The following is a 16,244-nucleotide window of genomic DNA, read 5'->3' on the forward strand; positions in this document are numbered from 1 at the left end:
AATCCGTAGCAGGGTTTTGAGCAGGGAAGTCACAGCCATCACCCAAGCTAGAAGGCTGGCGTCTTCCTTGATGTTTTTCCTCCCAGACCCGTTTGCCCCAGTCAGATGAGTTGTGAAAGCTGTTGCTTCTCCCTCTACAAGGTCTTCCATGAGCCCCCTCTCCGCCTGCGCTGCCTTTCCTCTGTCTTCATCATCTGCAGGCCAGAGGACCGTAGGAACTTCCTGCAATCTTGTCTTGGCCACAGATTGATACCATCGTTCTCTGGAGCCCTGGTCAGGGTCATCATTTCTAAAATGCAGATCTGATTAGGCTAGTTCCTGTTGCAGAGGCCCCAGGCTCTTTGCAGAGAGAGCTCCTAGAATAATGCTCTCTCTCCTCCCTCACTCTGCTTATGCTTCAAACCCCAGGGTCAACCTCACTTCGGTCTTCCCTGCCCCTTTCCTAGTCTCCATGTCCTCATTTTCCCTCTTACTTCTCTGTCACAGTGTAAATACTTGGGCCGCAGTCGTGTCTGTCAATCCCAAAACTTAAGAAGGACAGGAGCCATGTCTTGCTTACCGGCAGCTAACTGGGTACCTGTCATAAAGCCCAGAGACATTTATTCAAAGCATGAAAAACCTCTAATGGCCCCTGCTTGCAGAGCACACAAATTCCAAGTGCCTCTGACCTGCGAGGGCTTGACAACTTTGCCTCAGGCCACCTCTCCAGCCTCCTCTCCCAACCGTCTTCTTTCTGCGCCCGCCTGTGCTTTAGTAACGAAACTAATCCTGTGTCCCTTTGTGCTTCAGAACCTCACTCCTGTGGTTTCCTCTCCCGATGTGTCTTTCTTACTTCCCATCTCCCAACCTGATCACAGCCCGAATCAACCTTTAAGGCCCAATTAAGTAACATCCTTGCCCTCTCTGTCCTTCCCTGAAGTCCCTGCTCATTGAGTATAGTTGACTGCTGTGTCCTCTGGGTTCTCCTAGCACCGGTCAACCAAATTGTGGTGAGGTGTGTCTTTGCCACTGCTGCTGCACGGACGGCAAGCATAGGGGGATGCGGCTCATATTCTGTGTCTCTCTGGATACTGTGGCGACTTATATACTACGTACTTCATATACTATATATACTTTATGTCTTTATATATCTCTATATATCTTTATATACTTTATATAACTAATTTGTTTATCATGTTGATTTTTGGGTTAATAGAGGAAATGGTGGAATTTTACATTTTAGGAGGCTTGTTCCTTATGATTCCTCTTAACTCTTGTAAGGCGCTGTATAAGTAACAAAAGTATAGATAGGTTTGAACTTGGCGCGGGAAGGTTTTCTCTGGTGGGAACCTGGGGCTTTCTGATCTGATTTATTTGTCTCAAGATGAAAGGTAGGGCCTGTCCCTTTCCCTCCAGGTATTTCTCATGAGTTCTCGGGCCTTGGGCTGTGCTCCCTTCCAAATCTGGGTTTTCTGGTTGTTCCAAGAAAAATGCTCAACGTGCCCCTTGACGTTACTGGAAAACTAATTTATGTTGTTTGGTACCGCTCCAGTCTTTGGGAACTGGATGTGTTCTGATCAGCTCATTGGTTTCCTTTGTCAGGGATTACAGGAAAACTTGGACTTGAGGCAGCACCCAGGACCCGCTCGCTCGCTGCTCTGTGTGTGGCCCGGTGATTCACAGGGCAGCGACAGCTCATTGCTTATCGAAAAAGGAAACTCTGCAATTGGCTTTTAAAGTGCAAATGCCTAAAAATGGCTCCTCAGTCTGACTTTTGGAAGCTTAAGTAAGGGAAATCTGGTAATCCCAGATCATTTGAGAATTATGGAGGAAGTGAATTGAAGAGTCAGAAGTAAGGCATGGAAGGGAGTTGTCTTGAAATATGAGATGTCCCAAGCCCCAGAGGGGTGGGACTATGTCATGCACAATACAACCATCTGAATGGGTGAAGGATGACTGACGTATCCTCTTAAGTGGAGAGTTTGTCTCCAGCTGAAATAGCTCTATTTCAATTTTATGAGGTAGTTGTGAAATAAGATTTACTATCTTAATTTTCTTATCAGTTGTAGCAGCACTAAATCCAAACTTCCTCCGGTACAAATGAAAGTCCATTTCCCTAGTAGAGAGGAGACGAAATGCCTGTGTCTGACTGTCCTGTTTCTCCTCTTCTTTCTCTCACTAACAGTGGGGTGTGTTGAGATGTTTCCACGGATAGGGGTACTGCCATGCACTGGAAATGTGCTGTAGTCGGCAGGCCCTGAAGTACCTGTCCCTTGCATGTGGTTGCTTCCGTGGACAAGCCACCTCACTGGCTGGCTGGCTGTTAATCCTGAGGTCTTCATCCAGCCTCTCCTCCTCTGGCCCATTCTCACCTCCCTGGAGCTCTGATGATGATGAGATGGTTTGGCTCTGGGGCGCCCTGTTCTGACAGTGGGCTGGCTGGAGGTGGTGGAAGGAGCCTCGTGCCTCATGCAGGTCATGGAACGAGGAAGATGAGGAGTGGAGAGAAGGCTCTGGCATTCCAAACTGAACAGACACTGCACGTGACGCCTAAGTTCCCTGGTATCATTTCATGTGGAACGCAGGCCTCTCATGGCACGTGTGCATTTTGTGGACTTCTCTGGAAAGATCCAGTCCAGTTTCCAGACAATGAACGAAAATCTTGGGATGCAATTCCTGTCGGCAGCTTGGAGGGGGGAGCCACTGGGAAGGCCTGCTGGGCTCAGATCCTTCTGCCTGAGAGCAAGACAAAGGAGTCAGAGGCATGATGGTTGGTTGGTTGGTTGTTTTTTAAAGATTGGCCGTGAGCTAACATCTGTTGCCAATCTTCTTTTTTTTTTTTTCCCCTTCTTCTTCTCCCCAAAGCCCCCAGTACATAGTTGTATATTCTAGTTGTAAGTCCTTCTGGTTGTGTTATGGGATGCTGCTTCAGCATGGCCTGATGAGCAGTGCTATGTCCGTGCCCAGGATCTGAACCGGTGAGGCCCTGGGCCACCGAGCAGAGCATGTGAACGTAACCACCCTGCCGTGGGGCCTTCCCCACGTGATGGTTTTAAGAGCAGGATGCTGGAACGAGACTGACTAGATTTGAATCCAGGCTCTGCTACGTACATACTAGTTGTGAGATCCTGGGCAAGCTTCTTGACCTCAGTGTCTTCTTCTGTAAAATAGCAGTAACAGGACCTACCTCATTGGGTCATTGTGAGCTTTAAAGACCTTTGTCTGTGTTAAGTGCTTGGGACAGTACCTGGCAAAGAGAATTAGCTCAATAAATGCTGGCTAGTGTGATCATTGATACATTATTTAAATCAGAATTAGAAATAAACAATTCTTGGATAATACATGCCATTTGCTGTGCATCTGAATGCCCAGAGCACAGCGCTCCTGATGAGGTGGTGTTCTTTTCCACCTCCCATCTCGACCATCTATTCTGGGGTCCTCTTTGGCTGTTTCCTGCCACTTAAGATAATTCACATGTTAACTGCTTCTTGCTTTACTCTGATACCACAAAGAGCCTTAGGCTGAATATTTTGCGGGTCATTCCTGATTTTAACCAAACCAGGAATTGGTAAATAAATAGTGTTCCATTTGTGATGGTTTGGAGTAGAAAGGCATAGACCTCCCTAGAAAGGCTCTAGAGAAAGTGGTCTTAACCGGAGGAAGGGTTCTAATCAGAGAGCAGGGAGGAGGGAGCTGATCAGATCTTCATGTCCGTCTCCCCACAGGCCAGATCCAGGCAGAGATGGAGCATTGAGGGGCAAGGAGTTGTACCGCAGAAAGGCAGGAAGCAGGACTCAGGGAGGTGGTGGCTGGGCCCTCCTGGGCTGGTCAGTGGTTTTGAGCAATGCAGACCACCCGGCTCTTATTTCTTTCTGACACACCCCTCCCTTTAAAATGCCTGGGCTGGGAGATTGTTGAACAAAGATGCTACATCTGGTCTTCTTGAGTACGTTTCTCAAAGCCATCTGTCCCTTGGCATCAAGACCAGAACACTCAGGCAACCTTGGGAGGACCCATCTACTCACTGGGAACTCCCCCACCAGGTCCTTCAGGGGGAGGTTGGAAGGTGGGCTCTTGGGCGTTGCCTGTCTGCTCAGGCTGGTCAATTACTTCCTGAGCAGCTGGGAAAATAAAAACATCTCTGCATTTTTATCTGCAGAAATATCACCCGCCTCTGGCTTCTTGGGCTTTTTAACTGTCTAAAAAATGATGGCTGTTATGGTCAGTCTGAGGGTTAAACCTTTCTCCTGGGCGTGTGTTTCGTTTTCTAGCATAACTCATTCCCTCCCCGCATCAGTTTCCAGTTCTGTCCGTGGCTTGGGGTTTACTAGCAACTTGGCATACAGTATCTGTTGCTTTAGTAAGGATTAGCAATGTAATATTATGAATCCTCTGTATTGAATTAGGTAGGTAAAATACACTATAGAGAAAAAGCTTTAAAAGCTTAGCTTTTTTGGCACGTAAGCAGTAAAAATGGGCTTTTAGAATTTTAGTCTAGGATATATTATCCTCCCTCAAATCCCTTAGCCAGTTATTTTGAGGATTTAGAAGTAACTTTGGAGAATAATTGTGATTCTAGGATTCTTCTTAGTGGCCTGGAAAAAATATTCCTTCTATCTCCTTTATAAAAGTGATATCTAGGCTATTTGTTGCTTGAATATATATTATGAGGACCTGCCAGTTGTCTAGGTTTGTATCTAATTTTTAAAAATCAACTTTGAGCTTATTGTGTGTGTGTCTTCATGAGTGAAGGCCCAAACCAGTGTGTGCTGCTTTAATGCAATAAAACCACGGTGCCTGGCAAGTCTTCGATCCGATCCTGCTTATATCACCTGGACCAGTGCTTGCAGTAGAACTTTCTGCAATGATAAAAGTGTTCTATATCTAGCCACTAGCTACATGTGGCTATTGAGCACTCGAAATGTGGCTAGTGTCACTGAGGGACTGGCTTAATTTTAATTAACTAAATTTAAACAGCTTTACGTGCTAGTGGCCACTTGTATGGGATCTCATGGTGGACCTGAGCTATTCTTACCTGAAACAGGCTGTAACACAAGCAGCAGTTGGCTTTCTGAGGAGCTAGCACTTGGATCAGGTGGGATGAACTTAGAAGGAGAGGTAAATGTGCCACTGCCCCGCTCCAGCTCCTTAGGCAGTGTCTCTGCTGGATGTAAGCTCTCCCTGGGAGGTGATGACCTAGCCTTAGTTCTTACAGCTTAAATCCTGTAATGCTGAAAGCCCTTCTGATGCTCCCTATTGCCCTGAGTATAAACTCTAGGGTCCTTATGCTCTGTGTTATCTGCTTACCTCTCACCTCCTTGCTCATCACTTTCCCCTCCGACTTCCCATCACATGGACAGACTTGCATCGCACCAACAGGGTGTGTGTGTTCTCACCGCTAGACCTTACTGTGCCCTCTGCTGGAATGTCCTTTCCCTTCCCTTCGTCTGGTTCACTCTACATGTCCTATGGGTCTCAGATTAGATATGTCAATTCCTATAGCATCTCATCTGGGAAAGGCTTTCTTGACCCCTCCTATCACAGATGGGTGCCCGCGCTGGTAGGTGTCCTAGGTGGATCACCATCACAGCAGCTACCACGCTTGATTGAAATTGCTCATTTACCTACATGTCTCTCTCCTTTCACTAGTGCTTCTCAAGGTGTGGTCCCTGGACCAGCAGCATCAGCATCACCTGGGAGCTTGCTAGAAATGCAAATTCCCGGGGCCTCCCCTAGATCTCCTCAGTTAGAAATTCTGAGGGTTGGGCCTAGCCGTCTGTCTTTAACAAGCCCTCCAGGAGAGTCCAATGCCAGCTAGTTTGAGAACCACTGAGCCAAACCCTAAGCCCTGTGAAGGCAGAGATCCATGACTTCCTATTTGCCACTGGGTCCCTAGCCTTTAGCACGCTATCCCGCTCAGAGTAGTAGATTCTCAAGAAACTCCTCCAGAGAGGATATTTATTATTCTTCGGACACGTTGTCCAGTCTGGAAATTTTTAGCTGAAATCAATTTAAATCTTGTCTCCTTTCTCCAGAGGAGATAAAGAACAACTGAGTACTTTTTTTTGGGGGGGGGGGTGGGTAAAATAGATGTAACATAAAATTTACCATTTGAACCACTTTTTTTTTTTTAAAGATTTTATTTTTTCCTTTTTCTCCCCAAAGCCCCCCAGTACATAGTTGTATCTTCTTCCTTGTGGGTCCTTCTAGTTGTGGCATGTGGGATGCTGCCTCAGCGTGGTTTGATGAGCAGTGGCATGTCCGCGCCCAGGATTCGAACCAACGAAACACTGGGCCGCCTGCAGCGGAGCGCGCGAACTTAACCACTCGGCCACGGGGCCAGCCCCTACCATTTGAACCACTTTTAAGTGCACGGTTCAGTAGCATTAAGTACATTTACCTTGTTTTGCACCATCACCACCATTCATCTCCGGAAGTTCTTCATCTTCCCAAATTGAAACTCTGTACCCATTAAACAATAACACCCCTTTCTTCCTCCCCGGAGCTGCTGACAGCCACCCTTCTCCTTTCTATTCTGCTTTCTGTCTCTAGGAATTTGACTACTCTGGATCCCTCGGGTAAGTGGAATCATAGAGTATTTGTCCTTTTGTGACTGGCTTATTCCCTTAGCATATTGTCCTTGAGGTTCCTCCATGTTGTAGAATGTGTCAGAATTTCCTTTTTAAGGCAGAATAATATTCCATTGTATAAATATACCACAATTTGTTTATCCGTTTCTGTTGGTGGGTACTTGGGTTGTGTCCACGTTTTGGCTTTGTGAATAATGGTGCTGTGAACATAGGTGTGCACATCCCTGCTCGAATCCCTGCTTCTGTTCTTTTGAGCATATACCCAGAAATGGAATAGCATTATTGTATGGTTGTGTTTGACTTTGTAAAAATTATTTTATTCAGGTCATATTGGCTTAGAACACTGTGTAAATTTCATGTGTACATTATTATATTTCAGTTTCTGTATAGATTGTATCATGTTCACCACCAATAGTGTAGTTTTTGTCACCATGCATATGTGCCCCTTTACCCCTTTTGCCCTCCCCCTCTCCCCTCTGGTAACTACCAATCTGTTCTCCTTATCTATGTGTTTATCTTCTAGAGATGAGTGAAATCATGCAGTATTTGTTTTTCTCTGTCTGACTTATTTTGCTTAGCATAATACCCTCAAGGTTTATCCATGTTGTTGCAAATGGCACAATTTTGCCTTTTTAATGGCTGAGTAGTATTCCATTGTGTGTGTGTGTGTGTGTGTATATATATATATATATATATATATAACACACCTTCTTTATCCATTCATCTGTTGTTGGGCACTTGGGTCACTTCCATGTTTTGGCTATTGTGAATAATGCTGCTGTGATCATAGATGCATACATCTTTTGAATTATTGATTTCATGTTCTTTGGATAAATAACCAGTAGTGGAGTAGCTGGATCATATGGTATTTCTATTTTTAATTTTTTGAGAAATGTCCATACTGCTTTCCATAGTGGCTGCACCAGTTCACATTCCCACCAGCTGTGTCTGAGTGTTCCTTTTTCTCTACATCCTCTCCAACACCTGTTATTTCTTGTTAATTATAGCCATTCTTATGGATGTGAGGTAGTATCTCATTGTAGTTTTGGTGTGTATTTCCTAATAATTAATGATGTTGGATAGTTTCATGTGTCTGTTGGCCATTTGTATATCTTCTTTGGAAAAATATCTGTTCATATCCTCAGCCCAGTTTTTGATCAGGTTGTTCATTTTTTTGCTGTTGAGTTTTATGAGTTCTTTATATATTTTGGAAATTAACCCCTTGTTGGATATATGATTTGAAATATTTTCTCCCAGTTGGTATGTTCTCCTTTTGTTTTGTTCCTGGTTTCCTTTGCCTTGCAGAAGCTTTTTAGTGTGTTGTAGTCCCATTTGTTTGTTCTTTCTTTTGTTCCTTTGTCTGAGTGGACATGGTATTTTAAAAGATACTGTTAAGACCAATGTCAAACAGTGTACTACCTATATTTTCTTCTAGGAGTTTTATGGTTTCAGGTCTTACATTCACTTCTTTAATTGGTTTTGAGTTAATTTTTGTGTATGGTATAAGATAATGGTCTACTTTCATTCTTTTGCATGTGGCTGTCCAATTTTCCCAAAACCATTTATTGGAGAGACTTTCCTTTCTCTATTGTATGTTCTTGGCTCCTTTGTTGAAGCTTAGCTGTTCATAGATGTGTAGGTTTATTTCTGGACTCTCAGTTCTCTTCCATTGATTTGTGTGTGTGTTTTTCTGCCAGTATGTTTAATTTTTTTTTTTTAAAGATTTTATTTTTTTCCTTTTTCTCCCCACAGTCCCCTGGTACATAGTTGTATATTCTTCGTTGTGGGTCCTTCTAGTTGTGGCATGTGGGACACTGCCTCAGCGTGGTTGATGAGCAGTGCCATGTCCGCGCCCAGGATTCGAACCAACGAAACACTGGGCCGCCTGCAGCGGAGCATGCGAACTTAACCACTCGGCCACGGGGCCAGCCCCCAGTATGTTTAATTTTTTGAGGAACCACCAACCATACTGTCTTCCACAGTGGCCGCATCACGTAAATTCCCACCAGCGATGGACAAGGGTTCCAACTTCTTCACATCCTTACCAATACTTGTTATCTTCTGTTTTTTGGCAACTGTGTACTTGAAAGAGAAAAGTTAATGACTTTGTCAGGGAAAGAGCTCCTTATTTTCTTAAATGTATTTCTTTGATCAAGTAAAACTTATACACTGAGTACTTATTGTATGATAGCTTGTTTTATTGAGACATAAAATCAATAGAATTTATTCCAGTTGGTCTTTGAAAATGCTGTTAAAATTAGGAGAAAAATGCATATGAAAACTTAAATGTTGAAATGTTACTGCTAGTTCCTCATACATTTTGTGGAAACAAAACTCCATCTTTAGAGAACAGTTTTTTGACAATTATTCCATTCTTAAAATGTATCACAAGGAAATAACTGGATAACTGTGCAAAAATATGTGTTCCAGGAGCTTCCTTTTCCCTCACCAAAATTCTCATTATTTTAACTCCTGAATTTCGTAGAACTTCAAGTGCCAGTTATCTTTGGATTGAGAGAAGTAATCTCTGTCAACACCTGGTTGCTATCTCTTAGGTTTCTTAAAAATTGTTAAGACTATAAAGTCATAGAACCTGTGCCATCACGTCTGGGAAGCGCGTTGCATTATCAGGAAATACTCATGGGTTTGGCAGTTTAAATAAGAGATATACTCTGTAGGAAAGAGATTCTAAGTGCTAGAAAGGAAAAATGAAAAAGTGAAAAGGTAGATTTGTGTGTTTATGGGATTTGGCCCTAGACAGGTTTCCCCCACCACCTGAAAGTCGAGTGTTCCTGTGAAACCTTCCGAAAGCCACACTGACGGAAGGCTATTAACATTACTTTATATGGAAAAATGTTGAGTGTTCTCAGGCCCCCAAAATAACCTACCAAAATAAATCAAGGTAAAGCACAGATGTTCACAGACACAGTTCAAATCTCTGGCGACTTGATGCCGAGATGCTGAGTTGAGTTCCCGTTGCTCGGGGCGCTCGCTGCCTCTGTAAGGACTGAATGTTATTTTTGCTTTTTTCCTAAAAGCAAAAATCCTCTTCAGATTTCCTTCAGTTTATGAAAACTGGTACTAAGGTAGGGCTTTCGTAAAAGTGAAATGGCGTAAAGTAACTTTGGACAGCGGGGGAAACCTGTCTATCAATGTTCACCGTAAATATCTTTGATTTGTCATAACTTTAGCATCAGTAGACCTAAGCAGCATTTCCCTCTGTCCTACTGCGTTTTATTGTGTGTCCCACTCTTGAGAGCAAGACTTACTTGAGGGTATTCTTAAACTAGAAAACATACCAGTCATTTGTCAAAGCCCATAGAATGTACAACACAAAGAGTGAACCCCACGTAAACTGTGGACTTTAGTTCATAAGAAGGTATCAGTATTGGCCCATCAGTATGGACCCTACTAATGCAAGATGTTAACAGTAAGGGTAACGAGAGAGGGCTGAGGGGGTAAATGGGAATTCTGTCTGCCTTCTGCTCAATTTTTCCGTAAACCTGAAAACTATTTTTAAAAAGCCTACTAATTAAGAAACACATTTAAAAAAATTTGATGCAATTAGGAAATTTAGCCCCAGAAGGGATCTCAGACATTTTCTAGAGAAATCCTACTACAGTCTAACCCCTGTTCCTCAGTCTAGTTTCGTGTTTGGGTTTAGGCTTAGCAATCTATCGTTGTTAAAAGCATTCCATGGGACTCTGATGTGTGGTCACATTTTAGAACCAGTGATGTGGTCAAGAACCCTCACTTACAGATGAGAATCTGAGCCCAGGTCGGGACATGACCTGCCTGAGGCCATACAGCTAGTGCTGGCCGTGCAGGACTAGAGGGTAGGTCTCTCTCCACTCTTCTGTATTATCTCAAGGACCTTCAGCGAGGCTGTTGCATTTTAACCTAATGATTTCTTGAATCATAGATGGCACAGTTTCCCTGGTCTCTTTAAAAAAAGGGCAGATAATTCAGCTGGCCTCTTTACCTAGCCCTCTGTTTTCTCTCATTTTGAGAAAATCCTTTTCAGCAAGCTACCCGTCTGTGAAGGGGAAAATATTTTTATGACTTCTTCCACTTTTAGTAATAAAAGTGCTCAGTGATTACTGATTCTAGAACATGTCATTCCAGGTAGACATACTGATCCTTTTAAATGCTTCCTCTAGAAGAGAAGCAATTTTTAATTGCAGAGGAGCAATTAAATTAGAATCCATTAAGTGCAGAGTTGGGTGTGTGAATGATGTCTATTTCTATTAGGTGTATTTCTCTTTTTTAAAAACAACTTTGGGCTTTTAAATTTTGTTTTCGTGATACAGAGCACCTTGATGAACAAAGAAGAGGATAGTAGGACCCTATTGCCTTGTCAGAAGTTTCACGAGGGAGAAGAGATGTTGCAGAATGTCCAGGATTAAACTCCAGGATGTGCATTACTCATAAACTGTGTCTTGTGGAAGCCGCCAGCTTCTGTTTCCCTCAAGGGAGACCAGCGTTCACTTTGGGGAAGATGAGAGAGAAAAGATGAAGGTGGAGATGGTCTGGCTATGGGACGGGGGCCTGGGCATTTCTGGAGCTGGTTCGCCCAGCACACCCAGTTCCCAGCTGGTAGGGTCTTGGGGACAGGACTTTTCCCTCAGCTGGCCCTAGGACAGTTACTGAGGCAGAAGTTCCTCCGAAGTCTCGTCCACCCAGGCGTATCCCAGAGTGAGTGTGCTTTTGGAATGTTAATCCCCTGAGACTATTAATGATGCTATTACCATACTGAATTCATCTGTGGCTTTCTTCCATTTATATTTGTGTGCTCATTAAAATGGCTATGGGGGGATCACTTTTAGTGTCTTTTTCCCCCTGCCCTTTGTATATTGGAGAGACTGGCCACACTGGAAATGCCCAGTGCCACAGCACTAACCCCCTTCTTGCTGTGTAGAGAGTTTGGAGTGCTGGCTCTCTCCATTGCCTTTGAGTCTGGGTGCTGGAGACAGAGAGAGAGGAACTCCTAGCAACTCTCCTTCATGGTGGGAAGGATGGGAGGGTGGGAGCAACACCAGGCAGAGAAAATTAGCCTTGAGCTGCAGTCGGCTTGCCAAGGTCAGGACTGCGAGTGGGTTTCCCAGCAGTGCTGGTGGATTTGTTCTGAGTCATCCTTATACCTTTTTTTTTTTCCTGGTTCCTTTTATGGCCACTCGACATGGGTTGCCAGATACCTGTCAGGGGTTAAAGGTTGACAAAGTGACCTTTCTTTTTATTCCCTGTGACGAATATTTACTTAGTTGCTGCCATTGGGGCCACCACTTTAGATTGAAATTTTGCCTGGGGAAAGTCCCTGGCAATCATGAGTGTCTTACCTGGGTGTTACTAAATTCACTGTAGTAATATACTAGGCCTGGTGAAATGGAATCCCAAAGGCAAGCTAGACCTGTCTTGGAGAATAGAGAGAGGAAAGGGAGCAAAATAACGTGGTGAGATTTATGAGTTTCTTTAAAAAGTTTTCCAAGGAAATGATTTATTTGTTGTTAGTGCCTTTGAGTCGATTCTAACTCCTAGTGACCCTGTGTTCAGCAGAGCGGAACCCTGCCCTGTCTTTTTGCACCATCCTCTCACCCTCCGGCGCCGTATCAGACAGTGCTCTGCTGCTATTCACAGGGTTTTCACAGCCAATATTTTCAGAAGTGGGTGGCCAGGTCCTTCTTCCTAGTCTGTCTTAGTCTGGAAGCTCTGCTGAGACCTGGCCACCATGGGGGACCCTGCTGGTGTTTGAAATACAGGTGGCATAGCTTTCAGCATCACACACAGCAACACTGAGCTGCCACAGTATGACAACAAACACACTGGGTGATGTGGTTCCCTGACCCTAAATGAACCCGGGCCGCAGTGATGAGAGCGCCGAATCTTAACCACTGCATCACCAAATGACTTATACATGTACACAAATGTGTCTCTACTTATAAACAGTGCCTGAAAAGTGACTTCTGCTGATTTCCGGGAGATATTAAGTAAAAAAAAAAAAAAAAGGCAAAGTGCAAAGGAGGATATATATTATACTTCTGTATAAGAAAGATTTTAAAAAAAGAAATACATATATCTGCTATCTTTATAAAAAGAAACACGGGAAGAATCAACAGAAAACAATGAAGTCGGTTACCGACAAAGGGTCAGTGGGAAGAAGAGGATATGTGAGGGGGGCTATTCGGCTAAGTATACCTTTTTGCAATGTTTTGACTTTTGGGAGCATGTTAATGTTCTACATATTCAAAAGATAGATTTAAGTCATTAAAATGTGAAGGAGGGAAAAAACCCTAAAACTGAAAGCAAAATGAAATGAATGACCGCAATTGCATTTCACATGAATACCACAACCACAGTGAAGACGGGGAAGAAAAGAAAGAAAGAATTCAAGGAATATAAACACAGTATTTTACTACAAATGCTCCATCTTAGACAAGGTGTGGAAGAAACGCCAAAAACGATCCTAAATTATTTCAGTATATTTTATGTAGTGATAATGGCGAAGCAGTTCTGAAACCGTTTTAGATGTCTATTAGCATTGAGATGTCAATGCATTGTTTTGGGGAGCCGGGTTTCTCATCGAGGAAGAGTGGACAGACATGGAATATGAAATGAGAGGGATTGTGGGGATCAGCTGGAACGGGAGGTATTGGTATGCACTCATTTCTAAAACGTGTGCAGAAGCATTCTCATGTAACATGTCTGTGTGTGTGTTTGTATGTGTAAGTCTATCTGTGTGACATACAGTATATCGTACTTAACTCTCTCCACCAAAGGGCCAAGAAGCAAAGACACCCCAGAAGCAGTGAGCCCATCTAATGCCCAGATCTTGGCCTCGAATATCATTCCCCACTGAAAGGAACTGGGCTGCGACAGGATAGGTGCAATGAGCCTGGAACATCTTGTTACTGCTCCAAAGTATGGAAATGCTCAAAGAATGATGGAAACCTGTCACAAGGACATATTTGCTAGCTTGAAGGGACTCCCATCGTCCAAACCTGGGGCAATTTGAACACTAAAATAATTATGGACAGTAAGTCCATCCTGATAACCAAGCCATAAATAGACAAATAAGTGGGAAGAAGGGAGACCCTGGAAGAAGGAATGTTCATGCTGACTGATAAATGTGGAGAAAATGCTGGAGCTGGGAAACCATCCTGTTGTAGCCATTGTAGTAAAGATGGGATCAGGCAAGAACCATCAGTGGATGCCACATCTAGGAGGAGATGCCAAGGAGTACGGTGTTTGTGCTTTTAAAGTGTCTCCCCACAGACTGCGAGTTAAAAACAGTACGGTGGGGAAATCAGGCAACACCTTGCCCAAGTGATGAAAATCAAATCACCAGTAAGGGGTGGAGGACATCAGGCGCCTCCAGTTGGGATGTCCTAAGAAGGACACAGCATCACCTATGCAGTGTTGCAGCACAGATGCGTGACCTGGATTCAATCATGAGGAAGCATGGAATTCCAAATGAGGAACGTTCTGTTAAAAAATGGGGAGTGGGGCCTGTGTTCTTAAAAAATGTCAGTGTCATCAATGACAAAAAAATTGGTTGCAAGATTGTTCCAGATTAAAAGACTTGGCCATTTAAAGCAATACCTGTTTCTAGACTGGATCATGTCCTGGAGGAAAAATAATGCTATAAAAGACATTATTGGGTCAATGATAAAATAAGGATATTAGATTACCTATTAGTGTTATTATTAATGTTAAATTGTCTAAAGTTGATAACTGTATGTGGTTATGTAAGGGAATATGAGAGACTACCCCTGAAGTATTGAGAGGTAAAGGGAGAGAGAGAGAGAAAGAGGAGAGGAGAGCTAAGGATAAAGCAAATGGGGTAAAATGTCAACAACAGGTGAATCTGGGTCAACAATACACACACACACACACAAAGATTCCTAATGGGAAATGTTCTGTGGTTCCACAGATATTTCTTTTCTTTTACCTTTCTAAGAAGTTTATGGCAAATTTGTGGCTATGTTATATGTTCTAATTCAGAACACCCTATCTTGATTAACTGTAGAGGGTGCCTTCTCCTTTGCAGGTAGAGAATTTGAAAATTACCCCAACGTGTCTATCCTGCCCTTTGAGTGCTAGTTCTCTTGCTGAACAGAGTGGTAGTTAAAAACACCAGTTTTGGAGCAGAACAGACCTTGATTGCGGTTCCACATACTAGTTGTGTGACATTGAGGAAATCACTTAACTCTTCTAAGCCTCAATTTCCTTATCCGTAAAAGGGAAATCATAATAGTATTTGACTGAGAGGTCCCAAATTCAACTCCTGCAAGGGTGCGAGAGGGTACAGGCTGGCTGGGTGGGGACTGTGGCAAGGTCAGGGGGTAGCACACAGCACTCAAAAGGAGCAGTTGCTATCCAGCCCCCACTGCCAGTCATCTTGCCCAAGTGTTCCAGACTTCACAATTTAAGAAAATTTGGATATCTGGATATTATGCAAAAATCAACAGATTTTTACATGCAACTAATTAAAATTTAAATAAGAAACCCTCAGTGAGCCAAACAGCACACAGCTGCAGGTTGCATTCAGCTGCCAGGTGGTGGTTTCTGTTGTAATTCCAATGGGCTGGGGAGCTCCGAGCTCTTAGTGTCTGGGCACATGGGGAGTTGGATGTCTGTTCCTAGAAGCGCTGCTCCTGTGTTATGGTTGGAGTTCGGGTAGAATTGGACTAGCACCACTCTGACTATAGAGAATACAGGAGACTATAAAAGGATTCTCTGTGTTTAAGGCCCGAAAGTCCTTAGGATATTGACTACTTCTGTCCACCCTTTAAGCAGTTAAGTTAATAACTCCCTTTGGGAGCTTGCCTGTGTAAACAGGTGAGGCCAAGCAGCTGACCAGGGAGGGAGCCGGGCCCAGGATCCACAGATAATGAAATCAATCATTAAACACGCAAAGAATCAGGGATTAACTTGATTAAGCAGTCGATGTGAAAGTGCCAAAACCATAGGAAATTTTATCAAGAATTTTTATCTTGGTGGGAAAAAAATGAGAAGATTCAGTCTGTTATAATCTTTCCCTTCCCAAATGTTGATGTGGTTATATAGTGCATGAGTTTTACTATTTAAATAGGATGCTATCATAGGACCAGTTTAATAAAGCAATTGCGATGAGAGTCAATATGTAAATATAAGAATAGGTTCAGCTTGGGCTTCTCCAATGTACAATTACACATTGTTGATAAACAACTCGAGACTATTTTTGGCTGGCTGGTGTAGCGTGTCTCTTATTGGCAAGATATATCGTATATTGTGGCAGAGAGGTGTCAGATGTAAAGACAGTTTCTGTTTCTGAAAATAACATTTTCTCTTTCTGAAAAATCCCACTTTTATTCATTATGCAAAGATATAGGCTATGAGATTTGTTTATATCATATTTTAAACTCCAGAGTTCGAGTTTTGTGACATGTTTCCCCTTTCCTCAGGAGATCTGAAAAAAGAGGTAATGGATACACCCCAGGCTGCTTTATTGTGAGCAGCTGGGAGAGTAAAATATTTAATGTCTCTCTCACTACTAGGGTGACATTTTCCTGTGGCCCGAGCACAGCAGGTTACAAGCTAGGTATTCCCCTCGCTATCAATGATTCAACAAATGAAGGTAAATTTGAGCTCCAACATGAGCTGTAGTGACTTCTCAGCTGCTCCTGGAGTGTCGGTTTA

The 16,244-nt window shown here is 43.3% G+C and overlaps 1 protein-coding gene across 2 annotated transcripts in view; it reads left to right on the forward strand.

The window, feature by feature from the left end:
- The window catches only part of ATP8B1 (ATPase phospholipid transporting 8B1), a 111,912-nt gene that overhangs the window by 24,706 nt on the left and 70,962 nt on the right, over positions 1-16,244 (forward strand). Inside the window, exon 2 of one of the 2 annotated variants that reach the window (XM_070512974.1) lies at positions 10,880-11,264. The exons of the other annotated variant lie outside the window; for it this stretch is intronic. The gene's annotated coding sequence lies outside the window, so the exon portion shown is untranslated. The remainder of the gene's footprint in view (positions 1-10,879; positions 11,265-16,244) is intronic. 2 annotated transcript variants of the gene reach the window in all.

Source organism: Equus asinus, chromosome 7 (genome assembly GCF_041296235.1).
Source record: "Equus asinus isolate D_3611 breed Donkey chromosome 7, EquAss-T2T_v2, whole genome shotgun sequence".
Lineage (NCBI taxonomy): Eukaryota > Metazoa > Chordata > Mammalia > Perissodactyla > Equidae > Equus > Equus asinus.